The 24,038-nt window shown below is 34.3% G+C and overlaps 1 protein-coding gene across 5 annotated transcripts in view; it reads right to left on the bottom strand.

The window, feature by feature from the left end:
• Nucleotides 1-24,038, bottom strand: part of KCNMA1 (potassium calcium-activated channel subfamily M alpha 1) — a 431,920-nt gene that overhangs the window by 238,106 nt on the left and 169,776 nt on the right. Inside the window, exon 1 of one of the 5 annotated variants that reach the window (XM_042863222.1) lies at nucleotides 5,660-5,856. The exons of the other annotated variants lie outside the window; for them this stretch is intronic. The gene's annotated coding sequence lies outside the window, so the exon portion shown is untranslated. Of the gene's footprint in view, nucleotides 1-5,659; nucleotides 5,857-24,038 lie in introns of those variants that run through there. 5 annotated transcript variants of the gene reach the window in all.

Here is a 24,038-nt window from a genome sequence, read left to right as displayed (position 1 = left end):
CAGAAAAATTGGTTATTATTCCTAGTCCTGCTGCTCATTTGTGAGACTGACAGCATGTTACTTTACTTCTCTAGGGTTCTGTTCCTCCCTCTTGCTTTCATTTTGCTATGGATTTAGCTTTGACAGCTACTGCAATTATAATAAGAAGAAGCCTGAGAAGGACAATGTGTAAATATATCAGTACTGTCTATAACATCATAGAGTCTTTATTTAGTCAAAAGTTTTATTTAAGTGGAAAGGCCTCATTATCTCTTTTTATAATAAACTTCTTGTCTTTCTAGTATTACAGTTAAATCAATTAAGACATTACCTAGTGTTGGAGGCTTTAACTTATTCCTGACACTAAAATTATGGATTTACTGAACATCTCTTTACAGTTCATATTTAACGAATTCTTTTTATATATTTTTGTAATAGCCATAATAAATAAGAAATCTAGAAACAAAATTGCTGGGAGAGAAAGCAAGTATAGCAAATACAGAAGAGTTACCAACATCAACAGCTCCAGTGTATTGCATTTGTACATCAGGACAGTAATCTGACTATTATCTGAACATGCATACTAAAGGCCTGAGTCACTCTGAGCTTGCAACTGTTCACAACTGTAGTACTTAAGACAATATGTCACTTGGAGTAGGATAGGTGACAGCTCTGAAGAAAACAAAACAAAACAAAACAAAACAAGAATCATTAGATTGACTGTTTTAATGCACTTCTGTTTTACACACACAAATATATACACAGATTCTCATTTTAGGAAGAATCTTAAATATCTTTGTCATATCCTGCTCTGTACATGCATTCTAATATTAGTTTGCATTTCAGCTTTATTTTTTCTTTCTTTATGCAAAGTGGCTTCCTCCTCAACTTTTAGTGACATATTGACAATAAAATGAAATTTTTTGCTTAACCCATGCATTTGAAAAGACTGAGATTTTCTAATTAGAGAAAAAATACAAGAAAAAAGTCCCATCTGTTAACAGTGTGGTGTAGTTTGAAGTTAATTAGGTTTGCTGGGAGAGTGCCTGATGATATGATCAATTAAAGTGCATACAACTTTGCCAATTTAGTATGTAATTTAATTAGTAAAAAAAATAGCAGTACTTTCTATTACAATGTTCTCTAGAGATAAGCGTTGAATTTATAGCATTACATGTATGTATATTTCCTCCACTATAAGAGGTCCTTCCTTCTGATTACCTATCAATTATCCAAATCATTCCCCGTTAATATGAACAAAAGTAAAAATCACTTTTCTTATGACAATAAAAGCAGAACTCACACTGATCTCTAGTTGATGCATGACTAGCTTTACCATCACACTGAGCAAAAGAGATATGTCTGTAACAGGTCTCATTTTGGTTGGTAACAAGTTTCTCATAGCATGACTAGCTAAGAGCTGCCAATGAGCCCTCTGCTACAATGGAAATTGAAAGTCCTTGGCTTCAGTAAAACCTACTAAAATTTATTCAAGAAAAAAAAAAGCTAAATGAAGAAATGATCAACTAATCCTTATAAATAAAAAAAAAGAACTTGAATGATAATATCTGCAAATGAGTGAAGCCTTGTGTTCATTGGTCAAGTTCTACATTAAGTCTAGGAAAATCCATAGCTGATTCACAGACTTCCAGATACAGGTAGCCACCAACGATGTGACTTCTTAATTAAGGCCATGATATCTTCAGAGATTTGCATGAGCCCACTGTATCCCAGTTCACATGGTCTACTCAGAAATTAGGCGTAGCTCATGCTCAGTCACACCCATAGCCCTCTTGTAGAAATTAAATAAAATATCAAACACTAGACATCAATGCGTGGAAATTATTCTCAGAAGGACAGGGGAACCTGTTGGTATAGTTGAACAACACAGTAATTATGAAAGACACCTTTGCAAAGATTTATTTTATTTTCACTTTAGCACATTCTCTTTTTTCTGGCACAGTTTGTCCTTCAGTCTTTTGCTGAAATTGATAGCTTTGACTGATATCCACAAGAAAAATCTCTTATACCAATCTTCTCTGTAGACTGAAAAATTGATTGTTTTTTCAAACTACCTACTTAATAATCCAGCTTATATAAGAGTTTGCAAAGACAAAAAGGTGCCTTTAATCATTATACAAATGGAAACTAAAAAGAGAGCAACAGTTTAAGCAGTTACTGTAAACTGTAGTACTACATTAACTAAATTTTAGACAGTGTACAGAATTAATCATAGAATCAAAGAATCACAAGGTTGGAAAGGACCTATAAGATCATCTAGTCCAACCATCTTCTCATCACCATTGCCACCACAAGCACTAAACCATACCACACAGCACGTCGTCCAGACGCCTCTTGAACACTGCCAGGGACAGCGACTCCACCACTTCCCAGGGCAGCCATTCCAGTGCCTGACCACTCTCTGAAAGAAACAGTTCTTCCTTATGTCTAATCTAAACCTCCTCTGATACAACTTGTGGCCATTACCCCTTGTCCTGCTCGTTGCCTGGGAAAAGAGGCCAAATCCCTCTTCACCACAACCTCCCTTCAGGAAGTTGTAGAGTGCAATGTCTCCCCTGAGCCTCCTCTTCTCCAGACTAAACAATCCCAGCTCCCTCAGCCGCTCCTCATAAGACTTGTGCTCCAGACCCCTCACCAGTTTAATTGCCCTTCTCTGGACACGCTCCAGGACATCAACATCCTTCCTGTAGTGAGGGGCTGATTGTGTTGCCTGATAATTCTATGCAAGAGCATTGCAACTCATCTGAAAATAAAAAATAAAAACAGCCTAATAGCTTTCCAGTGGCTATTTAAAATTATAATTCTAATCAGAAGTCCCAATTTTCCATGGCAACATAGCTACACGAGCTCCTTTCTTTTTAGATAAATTTTAACTACCTGCCAATAAATTCTTCAATACAGTCATTAATCATGAGATCTCAGATCTATATGAAATAGCGTAAAATTTAACAATTTCACTCAGTGCAGCTAAATATAAAGAAAACAATTGTCCAGGATCATGCTGATCTGGGTTTAGGGAGAAACATGCGCTTGTGCTAAGAAAGGCACTTTTGGTTTTTGAAGTAAACAAAGTGATTCCTGCTCCTTTAAAATACGTGAGTGTAAATTTTGTCTTTTGTATAACATGCACAAGTATAATGATAGGCTACTACAGGTGAAATCTTAGTTCACAGTTCAACACAATGTTATGCTGCTACATGTGGGTTTCTTCACACTTCAGTATTTCAGAGAAAAGCATGGAAACTTCTGATACCATTTCCTACAGGAACTGGTGATTGAAGTGTAGTTGGAATTATGATTCAATATCAAGTAACAAATGATGAGAAAACTACATAGGGTATGAAACAGAATCAATCATTTGCAACTATCACTAAATCTAATGCAAAAATATTAGTAATGACATAGCAACTGAAGGTAAAATGCCATTTTTTACAGAACAAAACAAACCTCTGCTTATGAGGAATATTTTTATTTTTGGGTGGAGGGAAAGGAAAAGTTTCTCTGTAAGCGTTCAGACTGATTTATTCAGCAAACTTGTTTTCTTCAAATGAGTGTTTCCATGTTGTTCTGTGATAATTCTAAATCTGCAAGTTTTTCTTACGAGCATTTTTTGCACAGTTCAAAGACAAAATAAATAATCATATCATTGAAGGCCTGTAGAAACAAATTCCAGTGTAACTCTCTCCAACAGTCCAATAGCAAATGACTGTGTGGTGCTTAACTACCTTCTGGTTTAAACCACAACACATCCTTGCTTTTAAAAACACACATGGGTGGCTACCTAACCTTGAGACCCAACAGTTACCTCAGCTGACCTTTTCTCATTAGAAGCAACACTATGTCAGATCCTTTAAGCTACTTTTCATCCTTGTGTGCCTTGGCTTTGGCTGTTCTTTTATGAAACACGGGAAATTTAATTCAAAGATAACTTTTCAAAGTCATCCCTTCCTCTGGGCCCACTCTTTTCATCTTTACCTCTTTACCTGGCTCTAGCTAGCCCAGGGTATCTCCCATCAGTGTTCTTTTTTTTTACAGCCTTCCCTTTCAGTATGGCAAGCTACCAAATGATCTTCCTGTATGCTTTACTTGTCAAGGTTTAAGTCTTTAAGATAGCTGACTTTCATTTTACAGTAATTTTATACACAGAAATAAATAAAAAAACAACACTGAGAATGATGAACACAATTTCAGTTTATGTTCAATCTCATTATGCTCACAACGTAACTACTTTTTCACCTTTTCTGAATGCTTGCTTCAGCCTGGTTATATTCTCTTTCTGGGGAACTAGAATGACATGAGAGTTTATTTTGAGAAGGACTAAAAACTGAAATTGGACTAACAAATCCTGGGCAAAGAGATTTCTAAGTGGTATTGTTCAGCTCCAAGTCTTTACATAAGCAAGCAGTTTTAGTTCACATTTCAAGTATTAAAGAATGGGTAAAAGATGGAAGTACATAATGGGGTCTAAGGATTTTTATCTTTAAGTAATGTAAGAAAAACATGATATGTTTTTGCATGAACTACACAAAATCTAACACCACGCTTTGCAAAAGATAGAAGGGTTTTCTCTGAATGAGTACAGCAGAAAATGACTGGGATTCTAGCCAGGTAAATTATGCTATTGAAGTTTAAACTTTTTCTTCTTCACATGCTCTCCTTTCCTCCTTCCAAAGCTTCACTGATCTTCTACACAGATTTAGTTCTATGTATTTAAAAAAAAAAAAAAAATTAAAATAGGTCACTTTTCTCAAATATGTTATAAAGTATAAAATTTGAAAGCTAGGCATGGGGAGATTATCTTTTAAACACAGTTATCTTAGATGTGACAATGGTGTAAATCTGCAGCTGGGGATCAGAAGCTTCTCTGCCTCTCAGCAGAAAGCCCAGCTCCTTTTCCTCATGCCCTGCACCAGAAGAATCTCCACCTTGATGCTCAGCCCCCTGAAGACACTGCTGCTGTTCTCTTTCAGAGAAGAGTGAAAGAAAATGCAGCAGGTGAAAGAGGAAGAGAACCAGTGTGGATATGTATTTGGGGTTTTCTGCATCTAACATAAATCTCAACAATCCCTGGGTTCTGCCAGTGACCTCCATCCTCCACTGAACAAGCTTACTGTCCTTATACCATGCCCAACACTAAAAAATAGAAATAGTAAACAAATTCAAATGTCACCTAATGAAACTTTTAAAAATTCTTAAATTTACAGATGAGAAACAATTACAATCTGGTGATGACATGGCATAAGAACAAACATCAAGTTCTAATAGCAACCAATAATTTATTTTCTTGACAGGTTGGCTGATACACTTCCTCTCTAACTTCTAAACAGAGCTGGAAGAAAGAACTTTCAACATTCATAATTTCTAACATTACATTAATATACTTTTTGCTGATTGCCTAGTACCTCAGAATCCCTCTTTGATCAAAACAATCTTATGACAAACACCTATAGAAAAGCATGCCAAGGCAACTGAACACTGCTGACTCAGAAAGAACGTGCACCTACTGATCCATTAACATGACTGCCAGCAGCACAGATGTATTCCCTAAAGTTCTGTCTCTTGCTTAAGCAATTTCTCAGTTCATAGCTTGATTTCTTACAGTAGATCCAGGTATACTAGACATAAGGAAGATTAAGCACATCCATATCTGCTCACCCACCTGGTTTTAAAGCTGCAGATTTTCCTTAACTATGAGAGCCATAGTAGGATGTCACTAGTACCCAGAAAATGCTGCAGGGCTACCTCACAATTCGAAACACAGACTGGAGAACGGGCTTTCTTGAATGAGCAAAGCTCCTGTTAGAATGGGTGACATACACTGCTTGTACTAACAAAAAAACAGTGGGACAGGCATTCTGCCACTGACAGAGGAGATACAAACTGCACATTTAGTGAGTAAGCTGTCTTGTCTTTATTCCAGTTCCTTTCTGGGTTAGAAGTCAACAATCATTCCACTTAATACACAGAGCACTTCCTTAGATTGTGTTGACTCTGGGCTCTTTACGTATTTTCCCAGATCAAAGCCCTCTGTGTGATTCAACAGAATTTAAGCAGGGTCCTTTCACTTGCAAAAAAAACAGGAGTCGTTTTTTCACCTTTTTCTCAAATCCACCTGTCCCTTACAAAAGGCAAGTCAGAGCAGCAAACATTTTTGAATTATACCTCCACGCGTATTAGGACTACATGGAATTGATTATATGAAAAATTAAGTAATAAAATTCAACTATATTATTTAAATAATCCATTATTGATCAACTTACTTTTTGAAATAATTCTGTGAAAAAAATTGAATAACAATGAAAAAGATGAACAAAGATAATATAATTCCATTCTTCCTCTCTGTTACAGACTCTGATAAAAAGATTCTGGACTTTCCACAAACACATGCAATCAGTAGTACATTCACTTCTGCTCAATTCATATTTTGAAATGCTTCTTCAAGAAAACAGAGCTAGAAACATACTGTGTTAATAACTACAGTAATAACTCTGAGTATCAGAGTGTGTTATTTTAAAAAATGCACTTGGTGAAAAAGGGTTGCTTTTGCTTTCTCTGATCATGAAAAATATCCAGCTTCTGTGTGTGTGTGTGTCTGTGCGTTCCTGCAACCTAGAAGGTTCTGAGTGATGAAAGCTCAGAGATCATTCTGAGCCATAAAATTACCCATCGTTAGCTTCAGAAAAATGACTTTTTAATATTAAGACTCCAAGATTGCTGAAGGAAATTTTTAGCTAAAACGAGATTAAAGAAATTCTGATTTGGATGTTAAATTTCAGATTCTGAACATGAGAACCTGGGCTGCATCTTTCTCATTTTCTCTTGTCTATTCTATTTTGTGTAAATAATTAAATATACTTTGGAAGAGAAACATGCCACATGTCTTGCAACCTAGTTAAGAGCTATAATTACTCTGTTCCTGAGAGAAGTTTCTTATTCCTCTTTCTCTCTTCTCACACTCTCCTTCTTGTAATTTTTTATTATTTTTAATGGGCTTTTGTCCCAAAACAAACTAAATAATTTTCAGAACGAGGCAAGTCTTTACTACTTTGATTCTATCTTCTTACCTTCGGGTGTTTTTGTTTTGTTTTGGTTTTTTGTTTGTTTTTTGTTTTTCTTAGGTCTATATTCACAACATATGGACAGTGACATCTTTTCCTTGACTGCTGTTCAGCTGTTCAGTCTTGCTATGAAAATAAACCTGTACAAAGGTATATACCTAGCAACAGTGCAAAGGTACTGCACAGTAATTGATCTCACTATTCTTAGGTGACGTTGGATAACTCAGGTGTAAACATAAATAAGAACTCCTGAGACTTCTAGGTGCTGCAGTCTCATAGAAGATAAGTGCTTTAGGAAGTTGTTTTTATTTTCGCCAAAAATGCCTGAGTATATTAGAGTCTACCTCTTTCAATCAAGGACTTAAGCTGTATTGCAGGACAATTTTGTGCCAAGGAAACTAATAGTGAGCCACGATTGTCCTGACTTTCAGACCTGTCCTGAAGTTCAAATCACCTCCATCCAAATTCATGGAAGGAAAAATGATGTTTTGCTCCTCTGATAATACTCTAGTCAAACAAATATTATTAAATGTTAATTCAAAATACATGCGAATATGAACATAAGTTACTCTTTGAGAATCTAGATTTTTACAGAAAAACACTTGTTTTGATCAAGTCAGAAAATAATCAGAAAAAAAAGTAATCGGTGGGCTTTATGTAAAAGGAGACGAGAATAAATATTTTCTTTTGTTCTTTTTTAATAGTTATCACTGCTGCTCATTGATCTATTTCTGGAAATGGATCATTTTAATTTTTTGCCAAAGAAAATATAAACATTAGCATTCTGCTGCTGCTAGTGAATTGTGTAGACCTCCATCTCATCAGAGCAAATGGCAAAAAAACTGCCCAAAAAAACGTTGATGCATTACACATCAAAGCTAAAGCCCAATTCCATTTATTATGCAACAAACTGAGGAATCTAATGCCTTCAGCAAAAAACCTTTAATAAGTGGTTCTCCAGTCTAATCAGATTTCTGTAAACCGCAGCATTATTTGGCTCATTATGGGGTTTGAACCTGGGGGTTTTCTTTATATGGTCAGTTTTATTTTATGATGACTCCCCAGACAAAATCTTGGGAATCTGTCATTTAAGAAGTGATATTATATTATAATTCAAAGAATGTCAACAGCATAGATCCTGTACCAAGAAATAATCTCCCTTTCTGATCATATAAAAGAAGTTCTAACAGTACTGGCTAGAGATAAGAATTTCTAGCCAGTAAATTTAGGTGAATTTCAAATGCACAAGAATCTCATGCTACTGCATAGCGTGACTACATTTTTCAGTTTTCCAAAAGTGAACAAATAGTGAAAATAAACAAAAAAAAATTGTAGTGGGTTCATGGGTGTTTGTTTTAGAAATGCTGAACTTTGAAGGAACTTCAGTACGCAATATAAAAAGGTGCAAGTAAGTTGATAATAAAGCAAACATACTAAGAGCATGTATAATTAATTTTAGATAATTTGTTATTCTAGTCACAATAGAAATTTTCATTATTTTCCAGTAGTTACCAAATCATCATAATAACAAGCTTTACTGTTCCATTTTAACATTTATTTATTCACAGTGCAATCAATCACACTAAGTGGCCTGATGCTAACTGACATTATAAATAAATGAAGTAAATAATATGTTATAAACAGAGGAAAATAGAAGCTGGCTTCCAGATGAGTTCTATCGATCTGCACACAGAATCTGAAAAGAAGGCTGAGCTAAAGCAATCAGAAGCAACTTCATCCTGAAATAAGCTAAATATGCTATGTGTAATCCAGACACTTGCCATCCCAACTTTAGAGAAGTTACCTCAAAGTGTTGAAGAACATGTATGAGAGTAGCAACTTGACTAGCAACATCACAACCGAGACCTGGCTCACAAAAATTTTCCTTAATTAACTAAAAAAATTTAAGGTACCCCCTACTATTAGTCACTAATTCATATCCTTCAGAAATGAAGAACTGTGTATAGAAGTCATTCTTTTAATATATTTAGGTTTGTTTTGCATTTAATTCATCAAACTATTCTGGGGTGTGTTAAAAAGAGTGTTGCCAGTAGGTCGAGGGAGGTGATCCTGCTCCTATACTCTGCCCTGTTAAGGCCTTTTCTGGAGTACTGTGTCCAGTTCTGGGCTCCCCAGTACAAAAAAGATGGATCTCTTGGAAAGAGTCCAGCAGAGGGCCACAAAGATGGTGAAGGGCCTGGAGCATCTCCCCTATGAAGCATGGCTAAGTGAACTGAGTCTGTTTAGCCTTGAGAAGACTGAGAGGGGTCTTGATCCAGGTCTATAAATATCTAAGGTGTGGGGGGCAGAGTGGCAAGGCCAGACTGTTTTCAGCAGTGTGTGGAGACAGGACAAGGGGAAACAGCCAGAAACTGTAGCCTAGGAAGTTCTGCACAAATGTGTGCAAGAACTTCTTTACGGTGACGGACCACTGGACCAAGCTGCCCAGGGAGCTTCTCTGGAGATGTTCAAGACCTGCCTGGATACCTACTTGTGCGACCTGGTGTAGGGAACCTGCTTTGGTAGGGGGGTTGGACTCGATGATCTCTGGAGGTCCCTTCCAACCCCTACGATTTTGTGATTAAGGGTATTTTTATCAATAAAGTATTAAGCTGTACTTATTTATGTATGCGTGCATGATATTAAATACACATAGTTACAATTAGCTCAACAAATCACCCATATGCAATAGCTAGCAGATCTTCAGTAATAGAAAAGTAGACTAGAATGACCAAACTCTGCCTGTGGTGCTATCAGGCAAGGTATTTAAGGTCAGCAACCAATTAAATTTAGGCTTTTTAAAAAGATGGGCAGATTTTCATATGAATCATCTCCCATTTCAATAATCTTGACAGTAAAAAAAATGCTTGGCAATGTTAGTATCTGAGCATTTCTGAAAATGTAGTCTATAGGAGTGATAATGCCATCATAGGATTTTTTCTTTGTTATTTTTCCAGAAGCTTTTAAACCCTGGAGCCAAATCATATCCATGTTATTTGATGTTCAATCTGATGCACAAACCAGAGAAGGAAGGATGAACATTACACAACTGTGTTGCTATTGCTTTGCCACAAAAAAAAAAAAAAAAAAGAGAGAGAGAGAGAAATCATTACTCTGTGACAACAAAGTGTTTTCAGTATATGAATAATATTTTCTCATGTTAGCAGACTGAAAGTATCAGGATTTTATAATCTCAATTTTGTTTACTCTGTATTTGTTCATGTCCTCAAAACACTGCCTCTAGCAGGCTGATGAAAAGCACAGACTTTCATCTCTTTATAATGATAGAAAACATTTTAGAGGACAAAAGCTCTTGCCTGCAAATAAAGCAACTGAAGCTGCTTGTTTGTGATGCAGAATTCAAAGGAGAATCTGAAATACCACTCTCAAGAATGTTCCAACACAGATGTAGACAAGACAAGAATTTGGGGAACCCTGCAGGTTTGACCAGAGATAACAGCTTATGATTTAGATTGCTATAAACTTTGAATAAATGTCTCCATTCCCTTGCAGTTACCTCAATTTCTGTGAGATGGAGATCTTCTGTGATTTAAATCTCAGAATTCCCTTAGACTTTCCCATGTCTTAATCGTAGATATCCTTCTTCAGTACAAAGCAGAAAACTCTCCCTACCATATGGTTCAGTTCTGCACTAGTAACAAATCTTTTTACGTACAATAGGTTCTAGAGGCACCATATTATAAGTAATTCCATGACTTTGACTCTAAATTTGAAATTGCATAGTTGGGTGGCCTTATTAGGAAACTAATTGCTCTTAAACTCAGATCCACTACACTCTTAGCAGCACAGAAGTATAGCAAGACGCAAAACAAAGACAGAGCTAAAAAAGTAGTGGAATTTGCCTGGGTATACATTAGATTCTATTTAGCTTTAGAATCCCGCACTTCTTCAACTTTTCAGTTTATAGCATGCACATTTTTTTCACACTATTACTTTCACACCATGTGGGCTGACACAGTTGAAAAGTAGGCCACATAAGTTTTGGCATGAATGGTGTACTTTAAAACTTGCTCTTACGCTCTGTCAAAGAGCCAGGTAGATCTCTCTTATCCCTGTGCAATAACATCAATCCAGAGTCTGTGACCTATGATATTTGGACTTCTTGGAAGACCACAACTTACCTTGGCTGTGTGAAGAATGAACTTGTTTTAAAAAACCTCTTCCCAGTTTAAAAAAAAAAAAAAAAAAAAAAGTTTTTGTAATGCTTATTTGATGCTTATTTTGAATTCATTTTGCCTATTAAATCTTCAACCAAAACTCACTTTAAGTAACAACTTCCACTTAAAAAAAAAAAAAGAATTTGAGAGAACTTAGATTATCTGTTTTCCCTGTACGAAAACAAACACCAGTTTGAACAATCAATTCACATTCATCCAGCTTCATTATAATATTTCAGTGGTATGATAGCTTCAAGCTCCTCAGCTTTAATGATCAACAGTGTAGCAGTATACACTAGTAAGCTTTTCAGTGACACTGCAAAAAAGCTGCAGAGGATATAAGCTTGAGAACTCCTCTAGTCGGAATTTAATGGACTCTAGTTTAATATAATACAACTATGTGTATTTTTCTTGATCTAATCAAGCAACTTGTCTCTCATTACCTACCAACCAAGTATGAGCTTGATAGTCAAATGTCTTTTTTTTTTTTTGCTCAATTATATTGACGCTTTCATTAACAGTTTTGCATGCATATTTGGAGGTGAAATTTGGAGAGGCCTGTAAAGCTGAGTGATATGGCAATAATAAATGTAAAGCAAACAAAATGTTGGTTGCTGAAGACAGAAATTTTCCATGTCCAGCAGTATCAAAATGGGACACTTGCTCAGATCTTATTTGGTTAATTCCCCAAATACAGAAAAAAAAAAAAATTGGGCAAAGAGTTAGCAACAAACTGATGTTGGCAACCCTGGCATTTGCAGGGGGTTGCAGCTCAAAGATATTTAAAGTTCCTTCCAACCTAAGTCATGTTATGATTCTATGAAATAAAGTATTTAATAATTAAAAATTTTGAAAAATGAGAAAGTGTTAATATTTATATGCTATTTTTCCTCAGGAATAAAGAGATCCAGCTTCAATAATATCATTCAGTTGAGAAAATATATTTAAAAAATGATTAAAAGTAAATCGTGCAGCACTAAACATAGCGATAGTTCAGTTCTTATTCATTTTTTCCCCACAAAAACACATATCTGAAGCAATCTAAATTGTGAAAACTTGTGGGAATTTTTCAGTATTATTTGGAGTAGAAAATAAATGTTAATATTTCAAGATTCTTTAAAAAAATTATCTTGTAATTCCTTTCATTGCACAGTTGATTGCTCTCTAATAGATAAAGCATTTAATAAGAAAAATAATTTGTTGTTCTGTGCAAAATCGAAAATAGTATCAAATATAATTTTAATTTCAGCACCTTGTTACATGTCATAATTAGCTGGTCTGCTATCTATTTCCATTGGCCTAATTACACTTTTACAGACTTTTCTTTGTTTTAAAATGCAGGTGCTTATTACAGTGATCCATCTGGAAATGCATCTTCCTCACAAGAGCCTTCTGACTTACTACCAACAACAAACTTCCTCAGTGAGTTTCCAGTTTGCAAAGCTGTTCATTAAAATTCATGTTCTTAAGTGTTTACTGCTTTGCTCCTAAAGCAAACACTGGAAAGTGCTTGCGGGGGATGGGAGGTATAAGTAAACCTTCCAAAGAATCTTATTAATAAATAACAAAACAGAAAGCACATTATCAGGTTTGGCTCATTGTTTTTAGTTCCAATACGGTGTCACAGCATAACAAGGTAATTAATGTATAATGCATGGACAGGAACAGTTTCCATGATGTGAATGAAACCACATTTATGTTCTACTTCACTGTATGCCTTTTTATGAACTCTGCATAGTCGGCAAAGGGAAATTCATTTTGTTTGTTTTTGTCATGTTTGGAGTGGCATTAAAGATTCAGTTCCTCCAAGAGATCCAATTTGAATTTAGACTGATCAGCCAACCTGATCTACTCTAATACAGTGTCCCTGACAAGCAGTATCTAATTAAAGCATGCACTAGTAAATACTTCCTAAATCTTCCTAAAATGTAAACAAGCAGAAATATTTACAGAATTTTATCCCATACCAACATAACTGGGTCTTTAGAAACTTTTTAGCAACTTGTAATAAAAGAAAGGTAATATTAACTGTGGACTTCAACAAACAAATGCTTTTCTTAAAAAAACATTACAGCCTAGATTAGCTTAAGACTTAAGAGACAAAAACATATTTTCACATTTTTAACAATCTCTCTATTATGTGCTCTATTCCTTCAAGGGAAGATGCGTCCTTTTGTTTGGGACTCTCAGTCTTCACAAAAGTCTTGTGAAAAGTTAATTACTGATAAAATCTAGCACATGGGATTTGATAATATCTGGGTGTACTTAGTAGAACAGTTCTGAAAAGTTCCTCCCACAAAATAATTAACTGATTAGCCTTGCAAATGTAACACGGCAGGGTAACAGATACAGGATGCAATATTCTATTTTAAGCAGGTAAACCCAGATGTTTTATGACTAATGTAAAATAACATTCTCTTTGATGAAAATTTCACCTGGAGATTAGACTTAACTGACTACAAAATAGTGAGGAAACATCTGAATTTCTTTCACAGTGGACACTGCAACAACTTCACTAAATGCAACATGTTCTTTTTTTTCTGTTTTGGCACACAGACTTCCATCTGTTTTCTAAGACAGTCCAGTTAAGTAAAGTCATCTGCATAATCTCCTTACAGCTTGTCTAACACTCCCCAAGCTCCCTGATATTTTAACCTGCAAATTGGAAGAGACAAGAACCCTGGCAGAGCCTGCACATCAAAGTATCCTCAAGCGCTTTGCCAAATCAGACAAGCACATCTTTAAGTAGTCTGAAATTATTGGTAAAGACAACTATAATATTTATATAGCTTTTTTTGTTGATGTTGTTGTTTTTATTTTTATTATTGTTAATTAACAATGGTCAGGAGTTTATTTCATATGTATACTAATATCAACCTTTATAAACTGAAAGATTCTGGTTAATAACAACTAAAGAGGACACATACACTTTCTGGAAATGTCAGTAGCGTAGACCATCTCAGTATACCCGTACTTTTATGTGGCTGTATCTTTTAATTTAAATTTGTTTTGATAATCCATTTTACTTTTAAGACGTAGCTGAGGAGATTCTGATTCAATGATTCTAAATCTAATGACACTGGGAGCAGAAAGAGGACAATTTACATTCCAGAAATGATGATATAATTGATGCCATACAGCTCTGAGTCAGCCAATCATGGCTTCCTATGCATGTTGTTTCCCCATTTCCAGTCTCACTTGTTTCACTCTATGAGCTATTCACCTTAATGGGATTCCATTAAAAAATCATCACATAATGCTTACATTGAAGTAAATAAATACTAAGTAAGTAAAATATAAAAAAGATGTTTGTCTTAATATAAAAATCCATTGCACAAAGAAGGAAGTAATCAGAATCAGGCCACATTGTTCTTAACCAGGAGATTAGCTAGTTTATGGGATTAACAAAGATATTTTTACAGCCTTTCACTAAGACAAACCTGAATTCAGCTAAAGTTGATGGTGAACAAAACTATATGAGAGTAGGTCATCAAAGTAAAATATCTTTCTTCATGAATCAATACACTTCTCATCTACTCTTCTCATCAATACTCTTCTCATCTACTTTGCTCGTAAATACTCCCCCATTGCTAAAATTTTTGCATAGCTAAATATGAGGATAGGGACTGCAATGCCTCTCTTGAAAGCTAGATCCCTATGAGTAGCAGAATGTTTATTCTGCTCTCACTATAATACTCATGTCTTTTTCCTTCTGTGTTCTTTCTTCAAAATCTCCAGTGCCTTTTTTTTGCACTCACCCTAGAATGTTTTTCAATGATTTTTTTTCTCTTCTGCCAGCCCACACTTCAACTTCTGCCAAAGGAATTTTAAGCCATTAATCTCTGTGTCAGATTTCCATACTCTAAATGTAAGTGAATTCAAACAATTCACTCATCCATAATGTAGTAGAATAAATCAGGAAAAACAAGCAAACAACAACCTACTGCAGAATAATGGGGTGCCTTAGTTTTCTAGAAGATAATTTCACTTCATATTGAAACATTCTGAAGGGATAAACAGGTATTGAAATTCTATACTAATCACGATTTTCAGTTAAAATGTTCACATGAAGAGGATCAGATTGCATAAAAGAAAAACGATAAAAGGATAATTAGTCACTTGCAGTTTTTTGTTTACTTTTCATAAACTGGAATATTATTTGAAATACACAGTTTATCAGAAAGCTGAATACTCTCATAACGTATCTACTAATTGTTCATAAAGAGACAGTGCAACATTAGACTAGTTTCTCCAGAGATCTGCTGGGATCTCTGTCCTTGGAAGTTCAGTTAAATAAAATCTCAACTGACTTAATCTTGTGTTAGCAACCATTCAAATTCAAGCAGGGTTTTCAACCTCCAGAATTCATTTCCAATGTACAATTCTTTGATTTTATTTCTGGGATACATGGCAGCTGGACTACAAACAGAATTTTCTAAGGGATCATTTTGTCATTATTATATATACATACCAAAAAAAAACCCAAAACAAAACAAAACAAAACACCTAGAAAAGAGAGGATGGGTCTAAAATAGATAGTCCTAAGCATTAATTTAGAGGCTTATTAACAAATATAGTTAAGTATTAAATAAGCAATGCATAACAGTTGTAAAACAAGTGAAAAGCAATCCCAGATTGAAGTAAAATACAAATTTGTTGACTACATAGGACAATTTGATAATCGTAATGAACTGCAAAAGGAAAAAAGAACTAGGCTCCTGATAGCTTTCTGAAACCTGGTTGTTTGGTTTAGTGGAAATACTGGGAATGAATAATGTCTTTGAAGTAAAAATGTTTGGTTGTATTATTTAGATAGAGAAGCAAAAGAAGATCTAAGTTGCTTTTTGTTTAATAGAAATACTGAAGTAAAGCAGCTTGTTGGTTATTAAGCTGAACATAAGGAGATCTAGCAAATATAATAGACTTCATAACTTCTTTAGTAAAAGTGATCTGGGGAAAATAACAATAAGTAAACGGAAGTTCGCAACTAAAAACATGCTTTATATTAGCAACTGGAAAATAATCTCAGTTCTCTCTGCATATCCTTTGTTTTCAGCGAGTCTAATACATCGGACTTCATTATTTTCATTGAATTATTGCATTTGGTACTGCTTATTTTTGTTTGGGTTACGTATAATGCTGAATAAGCTTCATCAAATAATGCTTTCTGAATCTGTTACAGATTTTATTCATAAATAGCAGGATAAACATAAGTTTCATGCTAGTTTCATTCAAGTTTGGTTGCCACATTCACTGAGGAAATTTTTAGTAGTACACAACTGTAAGAATTACATTAACTGCAGAAAAGAGTACTCATGTAATATGACAATGTGATGAGGAAAAAAGCATTGAGTTATATTAAAATTTTAACAAAAACAACATATAACAAAAATTTGAACTGAGACCAAGAGAATCATTTGCAGAGTGCAAGTAGAAACTAAACTGGCTATAAAAAACAAAAAACAAACACAAAAAAAAAAAAAAAAAAAAAAAAATCCCTGAGCAGCAAATAACAAATTACAAGCAAAAAATGGCCAAAGTGATTATTTGTTGTTGCTATTGCTTCCTTTGTTTTATGAAGTATTTTATTACATTTCTTTCACGTTGATGTTGAAAATGTGGATAATTCAGTATTTCCAACATGTACAGTTTCTCATGTTTCCTCAAAATCAGTTTTCAGTAAATGAATGACTACAAATGTTAATCTCCTACTTCAATTTTAAACACTCTTTTCAGCTAGAGACCCTAAAGTCCTCATTGCAGTTCTTATAAATAGACCTTGACCTAAATATCCTGAGATTAGGCAAGCCCTTAAACAGCTCCAGTTAAAAGCATTACCTGTAGAGGATTAGACAAGTAGTCACGTTTCATACCAGACTATGACCTTCATCTAATACAAATGTCACATTCACTTAAGAAAGGTATCTGAACATGGAAAACAGCTCTCCTCTCAAACAGTTTTCTCTGAACCATGTGGTTCAACATATTTCATTTAATTCAGTAAGTGCCATTTATAATAGACCTGTAGTACAAAACTTTGCCATGTTCCATTTCACTGAGTGGAAAGCAAGACAAACTCACTCAGATCTGTATTTTCCCCTTAGTGTATTCATAACTTCTGTCACTGCTAATGAAACTAAATTACACTCATTGGTTAATTACACTTCCTATTCAACTTACTTTTTGGTAATTTGTCAAACTGCTTTAGGATGCAGCATCAACTATAGGCCAGAAAAAAGAAAGCAATTGTCTTATCTTAATAGATTTCTGTTCATTTTCCAAACATTGCTTTTTATTTAAATGTTTGACAATGGCTAATATAAACTGATCTAAAGAAATCAGAAAATGAATTTAGATTTACTATTAATTTATATTTAATAGCTTTGCTTTTGCTTTCACTTTTTTTTTTTTTTTTTTTTCCTAATGCATATTGGTAAATGGAGTAAGGAAAATGCTGTATGTATTTTCCTATGCATAAACTGCATCACTTTAGAACACTAATCTTTTGCTGGAAAAAGTAACATTATCACCTTTTTTCAAGCAAAGTTAATTTGTCATGCCACAGGATACAAAGGATTCCTTTGATGGCAAATAAGCTACATTGGGCACTAGGATAAATAAATTATAATGCAAAGAAGTAAGATACAGAAGAAGGGAAGAAAATAGTTTACAGTGGAAAAACTATAAAGCTTTAAGCCAGACTACAGTTTCTCAGATTGCATTACATAAAGAATAGCCACTCTTACAGAGGAATCACTTTGGAAAGGATATAATTTTTTTAAATAATTGCGTTGAGGATATAGCAATTTAAATATAGACTAAATGAAATATTTTAATAGCAGCAATTGTTGCAGTAAACTGTTCTGCTTTACATTAAAAGTGGTTATAGCACAGAAAATACTTGTACATTTATCAACTGTAACTGGGGCTTGAACGTTCCATGGCGTCATCATTTACTGCAGAACTCAGATCCAAAATCTGATTTCAGTAGCTTAGAGAAATACAAACTGGAAAAACTCAGAGCTTAAAAATTATTTTACAAATATAGGATTTCATATGGAAGATGTGGAGCAACCATGATGAGAGACCAAAGATCTAAAACAGTAAGCACAGTTGCTTACTTGGTCACTTAAGCACTGAGGAATGTCAGAACGATAAGCAGAGATGAGATTGTTTGAAACTGATCTCTTGGGTACCTTTTCTATTATACAGCACATAGAAGTATATTATCACAGTAAAATAAAATAGTCGAAGAAATTAGTCAAAGAAGTAGTCAAAGAAAAGAATTAGTCAAAGAAAGAGTCAAAGAAATTCCACTGTTAAAATTCACCCTGGTAAATATCAGTTACTTTCTATACTAAAAGACAACAGAAAATAGTTAAAAATTTTAATTATAATTATGTTTTAAATATAAATTTGAAAAATATAACTACCCAAACTTGAGAACTTTTTCAAGTTCTGTCAAATTTCAAACATTTTTACGCAATCAAGAAATACTTTCTGGGCTTATAAAAGCTTTTGCCACTGTCACATGGTCCCAGTTAACCATTTACCTGAATGGGAGTATATTTGCCAAAGTCACAGCAGGCATAAACAGAAAAACCACCATTAATATCACTGCCTGCTTTCATTGTAGTGCTTTGGGCCTTGAAAGTCCAAACCTTTAGGGATCTGCTGCAATGAAAAACTCTTAGAACAGTTTGACAAATTACCAAACTATTCTAACATTTAAATAGCAGGCAAAGCTACAACTAATCATTTATCTTCTCCTCAGGACTCCAATGACAGTAGAATAAAAGCATTCAAAGCAAGCGTCCTCAATGCATTGCACATATAGTGTCAGCGTGTATGTTTCTTGGTTTGTTATGTGGAATTTCTGCCAATATATAAAATGCATGAATTTAAAATATTATTAGGAACAACTATTATTTAATGTTTCAGTATAAAAAGGTATTTTTGGTGATATTTTATGGGTGCTAAAAATATTTGTTCTGTTACAGGTTGAAACTAAAGAAATAAGCTCTAGGCTTGTAAATTGTTATTAAAAACAGCTTTTGTGAAATTTTTCACAAATGGCAGATTACACAGTCCTGCTTTATAAATGTGAGGGGAAACAAACCATGGCACTATATTGCATTGGTAGGTGACTATTACACATAGCTCCTCCATTGCTCTGTTTTTGTGCAGACTCATACAATCATAGTTCTGATTGAAACAGAAAGCTCATGTCATTAATCTCAGATGGGTATTATAAACATATTAATTAAACAAAAAGTAATTATTATAATAGGGTTGAGGGGAAAGAAAACTGTAAAGTAACACCTAGTTCTATAATCTGATTCCATTAAATTAAGAAAAATAATGTTTGGAGTTTTGCTTTTTTGCCCTTACTTTTCCAAACAGAGGGAGCACCACTGCTTTCTAGTAGAATGAACTTTGCTTATTGTGTACAAAAATCAAGATCAATTATATTGTTATCTCCAGAAACTGTACTCATGAGTTAGACTCTAGGCTAAAGACAAGCTTATCCTGTTAGGATAAGGGCAGCAAAAATGTTAGTTAAAAACATACTACATTTCTTATGGTTCTTAGCATTTTGAATACTCTGTTGTTTTATTATACTGTCTTTAAACTTCACAGAAGCTGAGCCTGTGCCTTGTTGTGTACCTCAAAGATTTTGACCTGCATTTCTGACTTCTCCTGGCTTTACTAGCTGCCTCACAGTTCATCAGGTTCTCTGAACTCTTGGGCTGAATCTGACTGAATCTAACGAACCAATTCTGCTCCTGTTGGAGTACTGTGAGATGGTGCTCAGTTCCTGGATCCTCTTCTCTATGCAGCAGCAATGTCTTTCACTCCCTGACGGAAGTTACTGAGGCAAAACAAGAGGTAGAAATAATGGACATAGGAGAACTGGTAAAACAATTACAGAATTGCTTTATAATGCACAGTCCAACAAAGATCTAACTGAAAAAGAAACTTAAGAATTCTAGTCTGCAGTTTTGGACTGCATTACCTGTAGTTTTGGACTGCATTAATCAGGTAAATTTTGAGTATGAAGATATTTGCCGCTCCATTCTACAGAGCTGAAGACTTTGTGATTGATAGGTACAGTACTAACCTGTAAAAGTTCTATGATGGATTGGCCTAAAGATTATTCTGTTTTAACCAGGCTTTTCTGAAATAAAGTTTATCTTCTCAGCCACAAGGCCAAAAAGACAACATAATCACAAATCAAGTAAAAAAACAAAGAGAAAAGTTTACAGACTGTGTCTAAGATGCAAAGCAACTTAACTAATTTCAGCTGGAATTCTCAGAGCTTGGTAGTTCAGGAATTCAAGTGAAACTTATACATATATAAAAGATTATTTAGAAACTTTATATCACTTTAGATATATCTTGCTGGATGTTCTACAAGTAAATAGACTGTCATTTACACAGAGAACAGGGAAGATTTTGCTTTGCCTCCTGAATCTACCTTGCTCTCTTTCATGCAATTGAATAAAGAAATAACACCATTTACTTTGCAGTCACAAATTGAGAATTTGTTGAGCAAGACTGACCACAGTAAGTACACAAAGAAAAATGCGTTAAAAAGACTTGAAAAAAATACACCTGAATTTTTCATTGTACAAAGCTATTAATCATTTTCATCAGAACTGATCCCCTTTGGGCACCGTTCTTTATTCGTTCCTTTCATATTTTCTCTTACCTTTGAATTGTTGCATATTTAATTCTTAAAATGCCATAAGTTAGTCTATGAGTTTAATATATGATCACAAAATATAGTCATTATTACAAAATGTACTCATTTTATACTTGGACTGCATGGCAAATAAAATTGAATATTTTAACATTACCTTTTCTAAATGTATAAGACTCATGAGGTAGGCATCAATTAAAACCTGACTTAATTTTAAAATTGAATTCAGAGTTCTTCTGGTGCAAATTATTTAAAAATCATGCTTTTATGTTTGGCTTTGAGATTCTGCCAAAATATCTTTAATTTATCTTCACCTTTAATGTCTCAGGAAGAGACATATTTTGACACAAAATAGTTGTTTGCAACTCCACTGTGGATGGCCTTTCCACAAATAGGTATTTAAATAAAGCTTTCTTCAGTAAAACATTCTGAGATGAAACAGTAATCCATCATTCACGTACACTGAAGATCAGATCTTGAAAGGTGAATATAATTCTTTACACTTAAAGATGATCTAAGACTGATATGTGAAGGTCTGAAATGTAAAGAGATTTTTAGAGGCCAATAAAAACAGATGAACTGATAGATTTTTGTTTGTTTGTTTTTTAAGGCAATGGGAGAATCAGAAACAATATAGCTATTTTAACGTTAAGTAACAAAAAAAAAAAAGAATAGTCTTCAGTTGTGGTACTGCCAGGCAGCAAAAACCTTAGGGTATAATTTTCTTAATTTATTTCGCATTAAAATGTTAAAAGATGTGATGTATCTTCCACTTTTAAGGGGCATGTTTGATCAAATTTTATTTCAGCACAGAAGTTTTAAATTCCTTAGCACAGCTCTATTGTCTTATTTACATTCTTTCACTGTGTCTGTCAATGACTGACAGATATAGAGAGGTCAATCACATGGCTTATAAAAGAAATAATATCAAAACAAAACGCAATCAGTTAGTGAAAGTGCTCCCACTACTGTGAATTTGTTACAAGACTATACAAAAGCCAATCCAAGCATGGGCGGCAAAACAAATTACTGTGGAGTGTGGATGAAAATATTTCTTCCAGTAGATCACTCCAATTACTTGAAAGCTATTCAGTTACTTCCCAAGGACTTTACATCACAGTAGGACTTTCTGAAATCTCCATATCTAGATTGAAAGAAAAAATGATTTTGTAATGGTATCCTATTCACTTGTCTAGTCTTTTTAGCTGCAAGCAGAGATCATAAGCTTTACATATAAAGGACCAATTTTTATGATATGTTCACATATTGCCTTTTGCAAAAACTGCAAAGCATAATCTACTACCATAATATGTAGATAAAAATAATGAAAATTAGACAATTTTAATTGATATACACATTTTCTCCCCATAACAGAACTAAGGGGAACAGAACACTATACAGGTTGCTCAGAGAGGTTGTGGGATCTTCTTCTCTGGAGACACTCAAAACCTGCCTGGACACTTTTCTGTGACCTAACCTAGGTGTTCCTGCTCCAGCAGGGGGACTGGATTAGATGATCTTTCGAGGTCCCTTCCAATCCCTGACATTCTGTGATTCTGTGATAACATTCTTTCTATCTTGCCATTTTTGCCTTACATAGTGCTTTGACTTCTGGAAAGGAATATTACACTGCACTACATACTAGTGATGAAATGCTACCTTGATTTTTTATTTTTTATATATTTTTTTCATTGCTAAGTCTTCCTCTCTCTGGCGAATCTAAGCTCATTACAGTCTACTCAGTACTTCTGCTGTAATGTTCATAAGGTGATTTGTCAACACTGACATATAAGAAACAGACACCAAGTACCAGACATCAGTCTGATTAATGAGGAGGATGAAGTGTAATGGGAATTTCTAACGGCTAATGTAGGCAGCAAGAAAGAAGATAAACAAAGGATCTGGCTACTTTGTATTGGAACTGTGTGAAACACAAAAATACTTACCTAAACCTGCGAACCTGTCTAAACCAATAAAATTCAATTAGTTTTAAATTATGCTAAAGTCATATAATTCAAATGAATTAAAAATAAAAAAGCTAAGCATGTACTTCCAAATGTACTACAATATTGTGATATGTTGCTTCAACCCAACCGGAGTTAACAAAAGTTATTTATCCTTCAATGAAAATGATGAACGAAAAAATCAAGAAGCAGTGGACACAGTTGAATAGTTGAATGCATGAAGCTAATGGAAGAGTTTCTAGTATGAGGAAACAGAATTTATGTTTAAATTCTTGTCCCTGTTCAGTGTTCTGAACAAAAGGAAAAAATATTATTTAATTATATGGAGAACATATATACAGATATGCATTTCTATCTTCTAATAATACAATACAATCCCAATGTCTGAGGCTAACACTAAGCATTTAGTGCCACTGTCATTGTGATCCAATCTTTCAAAACTTCTATCTTAAAAAAAACTAAACCACTATAATCATATTTATGTATTTTACAAGTACTTTCATTTCTTTAGGGCTCATGTTTGTTTTAAGGTGCCTCAAGTGACAACTCAAAACATGTGACCAAGGCTGAGCCTTTATCTGCTTTTATCCATATAGCAATAGTCAGTGGCTAACTAGGTCATCAGTGCACATCTTAGAACAAGCAACAACAGTATTTATCATCTGTAGTCTTCCTGAGGTCACACAACTGAATGAAATAAATTTTAGAAGGATTTCAAGGCCTGGAGTAAAAAAGGGATCAGAAGAGATTGCATTAAGACAACTGTATGGAATAGGTAACCCCTGGAAAAGTTTCACCAATATGAAAATAATTAAAGTAAATACAGTTTGAGGTTAAAAGGGGTAGTAGGGATGGTCTGAAGATATTGCAGTGAGGAGAGTACTAATGCAGCAACATAGGAACCATGTTTCACTAGATTCTTAGCTGCACAATGAAGAATAGTGAAATGTTATGTTGAATAAATGACAGCAAGCCCTAAGTATGTACACACACATTGTATGTTAGCCATAACCACTCTGAAAAGCCAATCAGTTGCACACTGATTTTTGGTTAATAAGATGAAAGAAAGGAATTTGGAGTTCAGTCCAGCTCAGAATCAGTGTCAATGACTAAACATTTGTGGGGAAAACTAGAA

The sequence above is a fragment of the Lagopus leucura genome, unplaced genomic scaffold (genome assembly GCF_019238085.1).
Source record: "Lagopus leucura isolate 7727_CA_CO unplaced genomic scaffold, USGS_WTPT01 Super-Scaffold_739, whole genome shotgun sequence".
In the NCBI taxonomy this organism is placed as follows: domain Eukaryota; kingdom Metazoa; phylum Chordata; class Aves; order Galliformes; family Phasianidae; genus Lagopus; species Lagopus leucura.
Note: the sequence above shows the minus strand (reverse complement) of the source record. Positions and strands in the feature narration are given on the sequence as shown.